This window comes from Taudactylus pleione, unplaced genomic scaffold (assembly GCF_031769625.1).
Source record: "Taudactylus pleione unplaced genomic scaffold, aTauple2 ptg000345l, whole genome shotgun sequence".
NCBI classification, from domain to species: Eukaryota; Metazoa; Chordata; class Amphibia; order Anura; family Myobatrachidae; genus Taudactylus; species Taudactylus pleione.
The window spans coordinates 647,016-661,524 of NW_028284746.1; the positions used below are offsets into that span (position 1 = coordinate 647,016).

At 50.7% G+C, this 14,509-nt stretch overlaps 1 protein-coding gene across 5 annotated transcripts in view; it reads right to left on the reverse strand.

Moving 5' to 3' along the window:
- Window positions 1-14,509, reverse strand: part of SREK1 (splicing regulatory glutamic acid and lysine rich protein 1) — a 114,943-nt gene that overhangs the window by 39,046 nt on the left and 61,388 nt on the right. The gene's annotated exons all lie outside the window — the stretch shown is intronic.

The window sequence follows — 14,509 nt, forward strand, 5'->3', positions numbered from 1 at the left end:
AGACTGGTGGCAGCAGCGCCTTTCATCCACCACTCACACCAATGTCACTGTGTGCCCTGTGCACAGACTGCTATGTAGCCTATCCTATTCACCCACCACTCACACCAATGTCACTGTGTGCCCTGTGCACAGACTGCTATGGAGCCTATCCTATTCACCCACTCACACCAATGTCACTGTGTGCCCTGTGCACAGACTGCTATGTAACCTATCCTATTCACCCACCACTCACACCAATGTCACTGTGTGCCCTGTGCACAGACTGCTATGTAACCTATCCTATTCACCCACCACTCACACCAATGTCACTGTGTGCCCTGTGCACAGACTGCTATGTAACCTATGCTATTCACTCACCACTTACACCAGTGTCACTGTGTTAACCTATGCTATTCACTCACCACTTACACCAGTGTCACTGTGTGCCCTGTGCACAGACTGCTATGTAACCTATCCTATTCACCCACCACTCACACCAATGTCACTGTTTGCCCTGTGCACCGTCAGCTATGTAACCTATCCTATTCACCCACCACTCACACCAATGTCACTGTGTGCCCTGTGCACAGACAGCTATGTAACCTATCCTATTCACCCACCACTCACACCAATGTCACTGTGTGCCCTGTGCACAGACAGCTATATAACCTATCCTATTCAAGTGAACACGGGCCCAAAGCACCTTTCCCCCATCCCTTACCAGCCGCACGCATGGTATCATACCTATCTCTTGCATTGATTGAGTAAAAAAAATATTTTTTGTCATTGCTCAGCATTAACTTGATGGATCGAGTTGAAACTAAGTGCAGGTTATTTCTAGGAGTTGTACACTACAAAATGATGCAGTTTTCATGAACATCGGTTCAGTACTTTTTGCACCGACTTGGTACAGTCAGACACAATATTTTTTTTATTTTGTATAGCAAAAACAAAAAAAAAAACCTGAGGTGGTATGGAACAAGTCAATATATACCCATATCTCAGGTGTTGAATCTACACAATTGTGAATGATACGCCAAGCTGCTGTATTGTAAGCTGCTAACAAAAACCCCCCACAAATATCTAAAAGATAAGCGCTGAAGTAGTATCTAGTTTTCTCTTTAAAAATGGATAAACACCCAATATAAAAATGTACAATATAAAATAATGTTAATAAATTTAATCTGCACATTTGCATCTATACATTTTTATATTGGGTATTTATCCATTTTTTAAGAGAAAAGGAGAGTTAGGGTAAAACTTACCCTTGTTAACTCTCTTTCTTCGAAATCCATGGGGTCCACAGGGAGACAATGTGGTACTTGGGAGGACCGGACACCGACAGCAAAGCTTTTTGCTATCCCAAAATGCTCCAGTCCTTTCCCCAATACCCCGCCCACAGCCTGAAGGCAAATCAGTTTTGTTAACAAGCCCTAGGCAGGAGCATGATAGGAGGAAGACTGGTACACTGAAGAATCACACTCGCACAGAGAAGGAAACAAGTGACCAAGAGAAGAAACCCATAGAAGCCAGGTGCATCAGGGTGGGTGCCCTGTGGATCCTATGGACTTTGAAGAAAGAGTTACCTTAACACTCCTTTTCTTCATCAGGGTCTATAGAGTTCCACAAGGAGACAATGGGGATATCCCAAAGCAGTTGTTCAAGGGTGGGGACGCTCCTGAGCTGAGAGGAGAACCAGGCGTCCGAAGGAAGCATCCTGAGAGACAAATGTATCAAAGGCATAGAACCTAAGAAAGGTGTGGACAGAAGACCACGTGGCCGCCTTGCATAGTTGTTCAGCAGACACGCCATGGCGGGCTGCCCATAAGGGACTCACAGAGCGAGTAGAATGAGCAGATACTGCAGCCAGCACACGAAGGTCAGTCTGCGTGTAAGCCTGTGAGATAGTCATGCAAAAAGCCATCTGGCCAGAGTATTTGTTAGCTGGCCATCCCTTCTTGTGGAAACCATATAGGAAAAAAAGGGAGTCCAATTTCCTGATGGAACTAGTACGGTCCACATAGATCTTCAGAGCATGGACCACATCCAAAGAGGCAACCGAGAGGTCTGGTGATTAAAAGGCCGGAACCACAATTTCCTCATTAAGGTGGAAACGAGAGACCACCTTGGGAAGGAAGCCAGGGCGCATTAGAAGAACAGCCCTGTCCAGATGAAAGATTAGAAAATATGAGATATGGTAAGAACTTACCCTTGTTATCTCTATTTCTACGAAGTCCATAGGGTTCCACAGGATACCTTGGGGTATAGGTGATGACGTCAGTCTTCAGGCACCACAGAGTTAAGGTTTTCAGCCTCCCAGGATGCATCTGGGTCCCTCTCCTATACCCCGCCCCCGGGCCAAGGCATCTCAGTTACGTCACAAGCCATAGGCCGGAGGAGAAGAAAGAGAGAGAAGAAAAAAAAAAAAATCTGGACACTCACAAGAATCACATTCTCACCATAGGGAGACGGAAAAACCGGTGACCAGAATAAAGCCCATCTGCAGTACAGGTGCGACAGGGCGGGAGTCCTGTGGAACCCTATGGACTTCGTAGAAATAGAGATAACAAGGGTAAGTTCTTACCATATCTCATATTTTCTACTTCAGGGTCCATAGGGTATCCACAGGATACCTTGGGGATGTCCCAAAGCAGTATCCTTTAAGGGTGGGGACGCTCCTGTGCTGAGAGGAGAATCCGCCGCCCGAAGGAAGCATCCTGAGAGGCAAAGATGTGAAAAGCGTAATACCTCACAAAGGTATTGACAGAAGACTACGTAGCAGCCTTGCAGATCTGAACTGCAGAGGCACCACGTCTAGCTGCAAACGAAGGACCCACAGACCTAGAGGAATGAGCCCTCACCAAGGAGGGAACTGGAAGACCTTCATGAAGATAAGCTTCTGAAATTGCCATACGAATCCAGCCTGCCAAAGTCTACTTTGAAGCAGGCCAACCCTTTTTACGGAAGCCATAGAGGACAAACAAGGCGTCCGACTTCCTAAAAGAAGAAGTGCGGTCAACATAAATTCTCAATGCCCGCACAACATCCCAAGTGGCGTCACCCACTGAAAGTCCAGGTGAATTGAAAGCCGGCACAACAATTTCTTCATTGATGTGAAAACTGGATACCACTTCGGGAAGGAATCCCGGACGAGTGCGAAGCACCGCCCTATTCCTATGAAAAATCAGAAAAGGGGGTCTACAAGAGAACCCGTAAATCCGAAATCCGTCTGGCCGAGGCAATGGCCAGAAGGAATATGGTTTCAGCTGTAAGCCATTTAAAGTCCACTGAGTCCAGTGGTTCAAACGGCGGCCCCTAGAGAACTCTCAGGACCACAGCCCAATTCCAAGGCGCCACCGGTGGAACAAAAGGTGGCTGAATGCGAAGAACACCTCGCATAAAGGTGTGCACATCAGAGAGCGCAGCAATCCTACGATGAAACCAGACTGACAGGGCAGACACCTGCACTTTCAGAGAAGCCAGGCGAAGCCCGTGATCCAGTCCAGCCTGTAGGAAAGCAAACACCCTAGACAGGCGGAACTCCCTAAGGGAATACCCTCTAGGTCTACACCACCGGAAGAAAGTATGCCACACACGATGGTAGATTCTTGCCGAGGAAGGTTTACGAGCTCTTATTATGGTTTGCACCGCGGAGCTAGAAAAACCCTCTGGACCTTAGCATGACCGTTTCAACAGCCACACCGAGTCAGGTCCGGGTGAAGACAAGGACCCTATGACAGCAGATTCGGTCGTAATGGTAACCTCAGAGGAACGTCTACTGACAGACTCTGGAGGTCGGAGAACCAGTGCCGTCTGGGCCACTCGGAAGCTATCAACAGTAGCGTACCTCCTTCTTGATTTGAATTTCCGTAATACCCGCGGAAGAAGGGAAAAGGTAGGCAAACTGGAACGTCTACTAGACGGACAGGGCATACACCAGAGACGCCTTTTCGTCTCATGTTCGAGACCCGTACACCGGCAACTTGTTGTTGTGCCGGGACGCCATGAGGTCTATCTCTGGAAGACCCCACTTGTCCACCAGACTCCGAAAGACGTCCTGGTATAAAGACCACTCTCCCGGTTCCTCCTTGCTGGTTTAAATAGGCCACCGTGGTGGCGTTGTCCGACGGGACCTGCACAGGGTGACCCTGGAGAACCGGCTGTGCCCGCTGGAGAGCTCTTGACACCGCATGGAGCTCCAAAATGTTTATTGGAAGCTTCGCTACCGCCCGAGTCCACCTGCCCTGAAACAAGTGTGGACCCGTGACAGCTCCCCAGCACCGGAGACTGGCGTCCGTTGTTAACAGGACCCAGTTCGCCACCCAGAACGGGCGACCCTTGTTGAGGTGGGTCATCTGCAAACACCAGGTTAGAGACAGGCGAACATCCGGAGTGAGCCCCATCGTCTGGGACTTGAGACACTGAGGCAATCCATTCCATCTGGACCGGATCAATAGCAGCAGAGGTTTGGAGTGAAATTGGGCGTACTCCACCATGTCGTATACCGACACCATTGAGCCCAATAACCTCTTTGCCAAGTGTATCGACACTCGACGACACTGCAGACAACTGCGCACCCTCAACTACAAAGCAAGGATCTTTTCCTCCATCACAAAGATCCACTGCTGCCTGGAGTCCAATAAGGCCCCGAGGTGCAGGATCCTCTGAGACGGGGTGAGAGTGGACCTCTGCCAGTTTGTCAACCAGCCGTGACGTTGCAGTACCGCAATCGTCAGATCCAGATGGTGTAAAAGAAGCTCTGGAAACCCCGCTATCAACAGGAGGTCGTCCAGATAAGGCAACAGTCGGACTCCCTGCGTCCGCAGGAGAGCCGCCATGACCTTGGTGAATACCCGTGGAGCAGTCACCAGGCCAAAAGGCAGTGCCCGGAACTGGAAATGTTCGTTGCAGATTGCCAATCTGAGGAACTGCTGATGGCGCAAAAGAATAGGGACATGCAGGTAAGCGTCCTGGATGTCCAATGACACCATGTAGTCCCCAGGTTCCAGTGCCAGAATAATGGACCACAGGGTCTCCATCCGAAACAGAGGCACCCTCAAGGACTTGCTGAGGGCCTTTAGGTTTAGTATTGAACGGTAAGACCCTTTGGGTTTCTGCACCAAAAATAGAATGGAATAGAAACCCAGGCCCCTCTGGGAAATTGGAACATGCACTGCGACCAGCACCGGGCGAACTGAAGCAGGCGCCCCCCACTTTGGGGTCCCCCAAAAGGAGGCCTGGCCCGTCAGGCCGCAGGTTTGTTATCTGACCTAGGAGCCGGACGTCTGGTACCCCAGACCTGTTTCTTGGGCTTGGACAATTTCTTGGCCCCATCCTGCCATGGAAAGGACTGTACTTTAGGCCTACCTTAGGCCCTGTGAGGCCAAAAGGACGACCCACCAGCACTAGAAGGAATCGTAGCAGACAGAAGACATGCAGATTTTGCTGCTGCCAACGTAACTACAATTTTGTCCAGATCTGGACCAAATAGTACCTGTCCAGACCTTCTAATCCCTTTTTGGAATCCGCGTCCGCTTTCCAAGAACGCAACCATAAGGTGCGACGAGCAGCCACGGCTGCAGAGGAGATCCTAGAGGTGAGCATACAAATATCTAAGGCCGCTTCATTAATGCAAGTGGCCGAGTCTCGGAGAATGCCCACCAACTCGGTCTGTTCAGCCGAACAGTCAGAGTCCAAAGACGCCTCCAAATTATCCGCCCAGCGCTCCATAGCTCTGGCTACCCAACACACGGCCAGAGACGGTCTGGATGCTTCCCTGCAAGGGAATAAACGGATTTGAGGCAGATCTCCACCTTGCGGTCAGTGACATCCTTCAAGGATGACATCGAAGGCATAGGCAACGTGGCACTTTTGACTAGGCGTGTGACATGTGAATCCACTTGCGTAGGAGATTCCCGCTCAGAAAAATAATTGACCGCAAACGGATAAGCCACGGCTAAGCGTCTCTGGGGCTGAAACAGTTAACCTGGATTTTTCCACGCCTCCTCTAAATGATCCACTAATTGATCAGAAAGAGGGAACACCGTAGCCTCACCCTTAATATCCTTAAAAAGGCATATATGAATGTGGCCACCAAAGGATCAATATCCTCAATAACTAAAGCAGAGCGGACCGCTCGAATAAGACCAGGGATATACACCTTGGACTTAGCGTCCGGCTCTTTGGTACGGAGAGGTTCTTGGTCAGATAGATCCAGAATCTCCCCATGATCTGACGTCTCATCGTCATCCCCATAAGGAGCAGATAAAGACGCCACCGGCCGTTATGAGGCCGCAACACAGACTCCCCCTGTAAAACATCGGACAAATGCTGAACCGATGTAGTTAAGAGTATTAACCCACGCAGGCTCCGGAGAAACCTGGGAAGGGACAGGGAGACTGTGGGGTACCATCAATTGTCTCGGGAACTCCCGCATGGGTGACGACACCACTGACTGCTGGGACAAACCCGTCTGGGTAAACGCAGGTGGCGGAGCTAGCTGGCCCACAAGGGTTGTAAGCGCCTTAGCGAAACAAACCCAGGGAGGTTCCTGGACCGTGACCATAATCGGCCGTGACAGTGCCAGGCACTGGGGGCATAACCCCTCCGCGTTACCCTCCCCCTCCACTATTGGTACCTTACATTTAGTACACATGAGCTGGAGAGGAAAATCAGTCTCAGACATGATGGTAAGTATGTGACACTCACACCTATACGTATTGGTATAGTGTGAATAACACCCTGCACACCGCGCACCGCAAGGGCTTTGAGCAGAGCAAGATCAGGGACAGTAATAAGGCTGACAGTAGAAAGTGAAAGTACAGACAGCAGGCTAGCAGTTCAGTCACATACAATGCAGAAGAAACAAATCCCTGCACTATTAGCACTGATTCTCAACTACTCAGACCCTCAGGCTGGTAGGACTCAGCGGTGCATACACTGACCTGTGACAAACAGAGGAGAGGTATGCTGGGGGACCCAGACCGCAATGCCACCGCTCACAGGCTTCCAGCAGTGTTCACCATGCTTTAAAGATGGCCACCGAGGAGCAGAAGATGAAGGAGGCCGGCCTGGGGAGGACAGCTGACACACTGTGGCCAATCAGGCAGAGCAGAGAGGCTGTGTGCAGCAGGGGAGGCGCCGGCTGTGAGACAGGGAAAGCGCGCTCCCCTGGCATGCATTTAACCCCTGGGACGCCGCAGTGCATGCCGCTCAGCAGCGGCCCGCTGTCCCAGGGGGTAGTGGAAGCGCAGGTTGGTCGCCTGGCTCCACGCTGCAGCCAGTCCCCAGGGAGCCCCCTGCCTGGGGACTCAGGACCATGTGACCAGCGGGGACCCACCGCGGGACCCCGCTGCTTACCTGCATCCCCTTGGATCCGGCCATGGTCCAAAACATCTGGGGACACCGCTAGCCTTGACCCCAGATGTCTACCAGCATCCCCGGATCAGTACCGGCGTTCTGGTACCGGCGGGGTGTAGGGGAGAAGGCATGGACGTCAGTACTGACTGTCCATGCTGTACTCCCAGATGTGCAGCCAGCGCTGCCTTTAAAAGAAACTTCAGGGGCTCTTCATAGCCCCCCTCTGCACAGTGCCTCCGACTCTGGCCAGGCACCGACGAAACTGAGATGCCTTGGCCCGGGGGCGGGGTATAGGAGAGGGACCCAGATGCATCCTGGGAGGCTGAAAACCTTAACTCTGTGGTGCCTGAAGACTGACGTCATCACCTATACCCCAAGGTATCCTGTGGATACCCTATGGACCCTGAAGTAGAAATGGGGAGCGAGAGAAGAGCGCCACAAAATCCGATACCCGATGGGCAGATGCTATAGCCAGAAGAAAGAGACTTTGCAGTGAGCCATTTGACATCTACTGAATCCAGGGGTTAGTATTGAGGTTCCTGAAGTGCGTGGAGAACCACTAACAAATCACACGGAGCCACAGGAGAGAAAAAGTGAGGTTGGATACGTAGAACACCTTGCAGGAAGGTGTGAACATCCGGTAGAGGAGCAATTCTGCGCTGGAACCAGATGGACAAAGCATAAATGTGCGCTTTCAGAGAGGCTAGGCAGAGTGCGAGATCTAATCCAGTCTGAAGAAAGGCAAGGATAAGACACACTCTCTCCTTTACATCTACACGGAGAGAGGGAAACCATCTGTCTGCTGCCTAACCAACATTTGTGCCGGCGGACACACTCTCCCACGGGGAGACTTCACAACACAATAGGTCTCATACCTCAATCGGTTTTACAAGAGTCAGTCACATGCTGGGACGCCAGCACGACTTATTGCCACTCTACCTATTAACAGGTTTAAAACAACCATTCCAGTTGTCTATTATGGGTGTCAGAATGCAGTATTTATAAACAGCATGTACAAGGACTAATCCAGCACAATTTTATCCAATTGATATGATCCGATTGAACTGATTTGCCACATTTTAACTGTTTCATATTTGCTCATTAGAGGATCTATCTGTTGATACAAATCATCCAATTTGCTACAATTTCTACTCATTCATTTTTTCATATGCTCAGCTTTTTCATGTTTCATGTTTGTATCCATTTTCTAGAAGTAAAATTCATTTTTATTCACACAGTGTGTGTTCTATTATATGAAAGATCATTCCATGTAGTCAGATGTGATCACAGCGCAGTGCCTGTGTTGTTTTATTTGTATTGGAGTTCACACTAAACTCCAAGCATCTGCAGCTGATCACTATTGACAGTTTCCCAATCAATTTATATCAGCGCCGGTAGCTGGGTAGTTTTCTACCCTTTCCCCTCCTTTTTTTCAAAGGATTCTAGAAACCCTAAAAACCTGAGGGTCATAGTTTCTAGTAGCACACCACTGGAAATACCTATGCCACACTCAGTGATAAATCCTGACAGAGGCGGCTTACACGCTCTGAGCATGGTCTGGACCACAGAGCTAGAAAACCCTTTAGACCTTAGGAGGATTATCTCAAGAGCCAAGCTGTTAAAGACAGGCAGGCTAGGTCCAGATGTAGACAGAGACCCTGAGGCAACAGGTCTGGTCGTAGAGGAAGTTGGAGAGGAACGTCTATGGAGAGACTTTGAAAGTCGGAGTACCAATGGCGCCTGGGCCAAGCCGAAGCTACCAACAGGACTGTGCCCCCTTCTTGCTTGAACTTCCAAAGAATCCATGGCAGAAGGGAGACTGGAGGAAAGAGGTATGCCAAATGGAAGGTCCACCTCACAGATAATGCGTCAACGAATGCTGGGTTGGGGTCCCTCGTCCTGGCCCCGTACACTGGAAGCTTGCGGTTGTGTCGTGAGGCCATGAGGTCCACGTCCGGTAGACCCCATTTGTCCACCAGAAGCTGAAAGACTTCTGGATTGAGAGACCACTCCCCTGCATGCACATCGTGACGGCTGAGGAAATCCACCTCCCAATTGAGAATCCCCGAGATGAACACTGCGGAGATGGTTGGGAGATGGCGTTCAACCCATGTGAGAATGCGGGACACTTCTGCCATTGCTGACCGACTTCCAGTGCCTCCTTGGTGATTGAGGAAGGCCACTTCTATTGTACTTGTATTGGCCTGCCCGGAAGAGTATCCTGAGCCAGAGTGAGGACTTTGTAAATGTCTCAGAGTTCCAGGACGTTGATTGGTAATACTGCCTCGGCTGGAGTCTAGCATCCTTGGAAGGAGTGCTGGGCGATTACTGCGCCCCAACCGCGAACGCTTGCGTCAGTGGTGAGGAGTGCCCAGTCCGGGATCCAAAAGGGGTGACCCTTGTATAAGTTGCACGTCTGTAGCCACCAGGAAAGGGACAGGCGAACCTCCAGAGAGAGGCCCATTGTCTGGGATCTGAGCAGATGGGGCAGAGATTTTGTATACTGTCATTAAGATTCTCTGAGCCTGAGAGTCCAGGAGGGGTCCCAGATGTACCACTCTTTGAGAAGGAGTCAGGGAAGACTTTTTCCAGTTGATCAGCCAACCGTGTGTTTGTAGAAAGGCAATGGTTACTTGTAAATGGCGGTGAAGAATCTCTGGGGAGCTTGCTAAGAGCAAGAATCCATCCACGTATGAGAGCAGTCTGATCCCTTGACGATGAAAATAGGCTGTCATAACGGCCATGATCTTGGTAAAGACCTGAGGAGCTGTAGAAAGCCCAAAAGGCAGAGCTTGAAACCGGAGATACTGCTGATGAGAAGGCGCTATAGTTACATGTAGGTAAGAGTCTTAAAATGTCCAGAGACACCATAAAGTCCCCATGCTCCATAGCCAGGAAACCTGGGCACCCTGATAAACTTGTTCAGAGACTTGAGGTTGAGGATAGGCCGATGAGTCCCATTGGGCTTCTGAACCAAGAAAAGGGTACAATAATAGCCCTTCCCTCACTGTGAGGAGGGGACCGAAAGTATTACCCCTGAGAGCAGGGGTATTATGAATGGCCTTCTGGAACAGCAGGGCTTTTCTTGGGTTCGATGAAGGTCCTGTGCCAAAGAACTGCTTGTGGGGGCCGCCTCAGGAATAAGAGGGAGTATCCGTGGGAGACCACTTCTTTTACCCAGGTGTCTGAGGTGGTCTGACGCCAGAAGAACTGGGCGAACTGAAGAAGTCGGCCTCCCACCATGGGAGCCCCCAGGGAGAGGCCCGCCCCATCAGGCTGAAGGCTTGTCCTCAGATTTGGTAGGTGGACGTCTAGTAGCCCAGGCCTGTTCGGTCCTAGGCTTGGAGGCCTTAGTGGATGCTGACTGCCTTGGAAAAGACTGACCTTTAGCTTTTCCTTGAGGAAGAAAGGACCGAAAGGATGACATCCGAGGCTTCGTAGTAGATGCAGAGGGCAAGAATGCAATCTTGGAAACTGCCAAAGTAGTCACAATCTTGTCCAATTCTGTCTGGGCCAAACAGGATCTCCCCAGAATAAGGCAGACACTCCAAATGTCTTTTTAGAGTCAGAATCTGCCTTCCATGAGTGAAGCCAAACAATACGGCGGGATACCACGGAAGTAGCAGATGCCATGGAAGCTAGGAGACCAGTATCCAAAGCTGCTTCACCTAAATAGGAGGCTGCATCTCTAATGTGAGATATGTAGGACAGCTGTTCCCTCGAAGCATCAGAGGGAAAACAAGAGATATGGTAAGAACTTACCTTTGTTATCTCTGTTTCTACGAAGTCCATAGGGTCCACATGGTTGACCTTGGGGTATAGCTGGATCTGGATCCATGGGCACCACGCAGTTAAAGCTTTTGCTGCTCCCAGGATGCACTGGGTCCATCCTCTACTATACCCCACCCCCAAGCCACAGGCACCTCAGTTGGTAAGTAGCCAAGGCCAGAGGAGGAAAACCAGAGAGAAGGAAAACAGGAACACACAAGAACCATACTCACAGAAAGGGAGACGGAAAACCGGTGACCAGTCACACAGCCCATATGAAGCCAGGTGCGTCAGGACGGGCGCCCTGTGGAACCTATGGACTTCGTAGAACAGAGATAAGAAAGGTAAGTTCTTACCATATCTCTTGTTTTCTACTTCAGGGTCCATAGGGTTGACCTTGGGGATGTCCCAAAGCAGTTCAACTATGGGTGGGGACAATCCTGTGCGGAAAGGAGAATTCAGCGCCCGAAGGATGAATCCTGGGAGGCGAAGGTGTCAAACGCATAGAACCTCAGAAAGGTCTGTATGGAAGACCACGTGGCCGCCATAAACAGCTGATTAGCGGAGGCGCCACGGCTAGCAGCCCACGAGGGACCCACAGACCGAGTAGAATGAGCCTTAACAGAGGCCGGAACAGGTAAACCCTCCTGTGTATAAGCCTCAAAAATAACCAAACGAAGCCAACGTGCCAAAGTTTGTTTGTTTGTTGGCAGGCCAACCCTTCTTGTGAACACCAAAGAGGACGAACAAGCAATCCGACTTCCGAATGGAACTAGTCCGGTCCACGTAAACTCAGAGCACGGACTACATCCAAGGAAGCCTCACCAGTCGAGAGATCAAATGAATGAAAGGCTGGCACAACAATTTGCACATTAATGTGGAACTTAGAAACCACCTTAGGTAGAAAACCCGGACGAGTGCGAAGCACCGCCCTGTCCTGGTGAAAAATCAGAAAAGGAGGACGACAGGATAGAGCCCCCAATTCTGACACCCTCCTGGCCGAAGCAATTGCCGTCAACCACTTGAGTTCCACCGACTCAAAAGGTTCAAATGGAGGACCCTGTAGGGTCGAAGCACCACCTCCAAATCCCAAGGAGCCATCGGAGGAACAAAGGGAGGCTGAATTCTGAGAACACCCTGGAAAAAAGGTGCGGACATCTGGCAGTGTAGCGATCCTACGCTGGAACCACACAGATGGTGCAGACACATGAACCTTTAAAGAAGCAAGACGTAAGCCTAGATCCAAACCAGACTGAAGGAACACCAAAATCCATGAAACGCAAAACACCTGAGGATCGTAGTTTCTGGACTCACACTACTGAAAATAAGTGTGCCGCACTCTGTGGTAAATCCTGGCGGAAGCAGGCTTGCACGCCTGTAGCATCGTGTTGATGACTGAGCTTGAAAAGCCCGGGACCTTAGACGGATGTCTCAAGAGCCACGCCATCAAAGACAGACGACCCAGATCCGGGTAAAGGCAGGGACCCTGAGACAACAGGTCCCGGCGTTGAGGCAGAAGGAACGGAGCCTCGATGGAGAGGCTCTGCAGATTGGATTACCAAGGACGTCTGGGCCAAGCCGGAGCCACCAGCAGCATGCGTGCCGCCTTCCTGTTAGAATTTCCGAAGAACCTGAAGAAACAGGGATATCGGAGGGAATAGATACGCCAGCTGAAAGGTCCATTTCACTGACAGTGCGTCCACCAGGTTTGCGCCGGCATCTCTTGTCCTGGACCCGTACACGGGCAACTTGTGATTGTGACCGGAGGCCATGAGGTCCACCTCCGGCAGTCCCCACCTGTCCACGAGTAGTTGAAATACTTCTGGGTGAAGCAACCATTCCCCGGGATGCACGTCGTGACGGCTGAGGAAGTCCGTCTCCCAATTGAGGACTCCTGGAATGAAGACTGCCGAGATGGCCGGAAGGTGGCACTCTGCCCAAGACAGTCGCCCTGGATGTCCAGGGAGGCGATGTAATCCCCAGGTTCCATAGCCAGAATGATGGAACGCAAAGTTTCCATCTTGAATTTGGGTATTCGGGTATTTGTTCAGCGACTTCAAATTGAGGATAAGCCGATGAGACCAGTCTCGCGTTGAGAAGGCGGAACGGGAACAATGACCCCTGCTTTCAGCAAGGACTCTTTGGCTTCCTGAATCTGCAAGGCCTTGGTCTTGTTCTGAGAAGGATTTATGTAGAAGAACTGTTGCGGAGGTCTGCGACGAAAGGAGAGGGTGTACCCCTGAGATACCACTTCTCGAACCCAAGCATCCGTGGTGGTGTTGTACATGCACTGGGTGAATTGAAGTAGTCGGCCTCCCACTCTGGGATCCACCAGAGGGAGGCCTGTCCCATCAGGCATAAGGTTTATCCTCCGGCTTGGAAGTAGGGCGTCTAGCACTCCACACCTTCTTAGGTTTAGGGTTGGCCTTGGTTGCTGACTGCATCGGGAAGGACTGTCCCTTGGACTTTCCCTGAGAACGAAAGGACCGAAATGCAGAGGTCCTAGCCTTAGAAGGTGTTGCTGCCGATGGTAGAAAAGCTGACTTAGACTTTGCTAGGGTATCTATAATTTTGTCCAGGTCAGGGCCAAACAATATCTCCCCATTAAAGGGTAAGGCCTCCGGGCCTTTCTTGGAATCCGCATCCGCTCTCCAAGAACGTAGCCACAAAGACCGGCGAGCAGACACCGCTGCAGCCGATAATCTGGAAGTCAGAAGACTGGCATCCATAGACGCTTCTCCAATATAGGAAGCGGCATCCCACTTCTGTCCCACTAAAGCTCTCTGAACCTCCGGAGAATCCTCAGGAAAGGTATCTTCCAGTACATTGTCCCAGCTCTCAATGGCTTTAGCCACCCAAGAGATGGCCATGGACGGACGGGCCACCGCCCCAAAGAGAAAATAGATTGATTTTTTTTAAAAAGTCTCCACTTTCCGGTCTGTGGTATCCTTTGGGGATAAAACGGAAGGCATATGCAAGGTAGCACTCTTGATTAAGCGAGTAACATGAGAATTCACCGCAGGCGGGATTTCCCACTTTTTACAATGACTTGCAGGAAACTGATAACTAGACGCTAAACGTTTCTGCGGCTGGAACCTTTTACTAGGTGACTGCCAGGCCTCCGCCATATGATCAGTCAGCTGGTCAAACAGTAGAAGTCACTTTTGCCTGTTTGAAATTTGAATACTTAGATTTAGGGGCCGGTGCGTCATCCTCAATATCAAGAATGGACCGCACCGCCCTTACCAAAGCCGGCACATTAATAGAAGACTTAGTTTCCACCTCCCGGACAGGGGAATCAGAGTCAATGTCCTCAGGCAATTCCCCATCACCCGAGGACGCCTCCGAGTCTGATACTTGCGCAGACTGGGATGACATAACAGGGCGTTTAGATGCCTTGTGA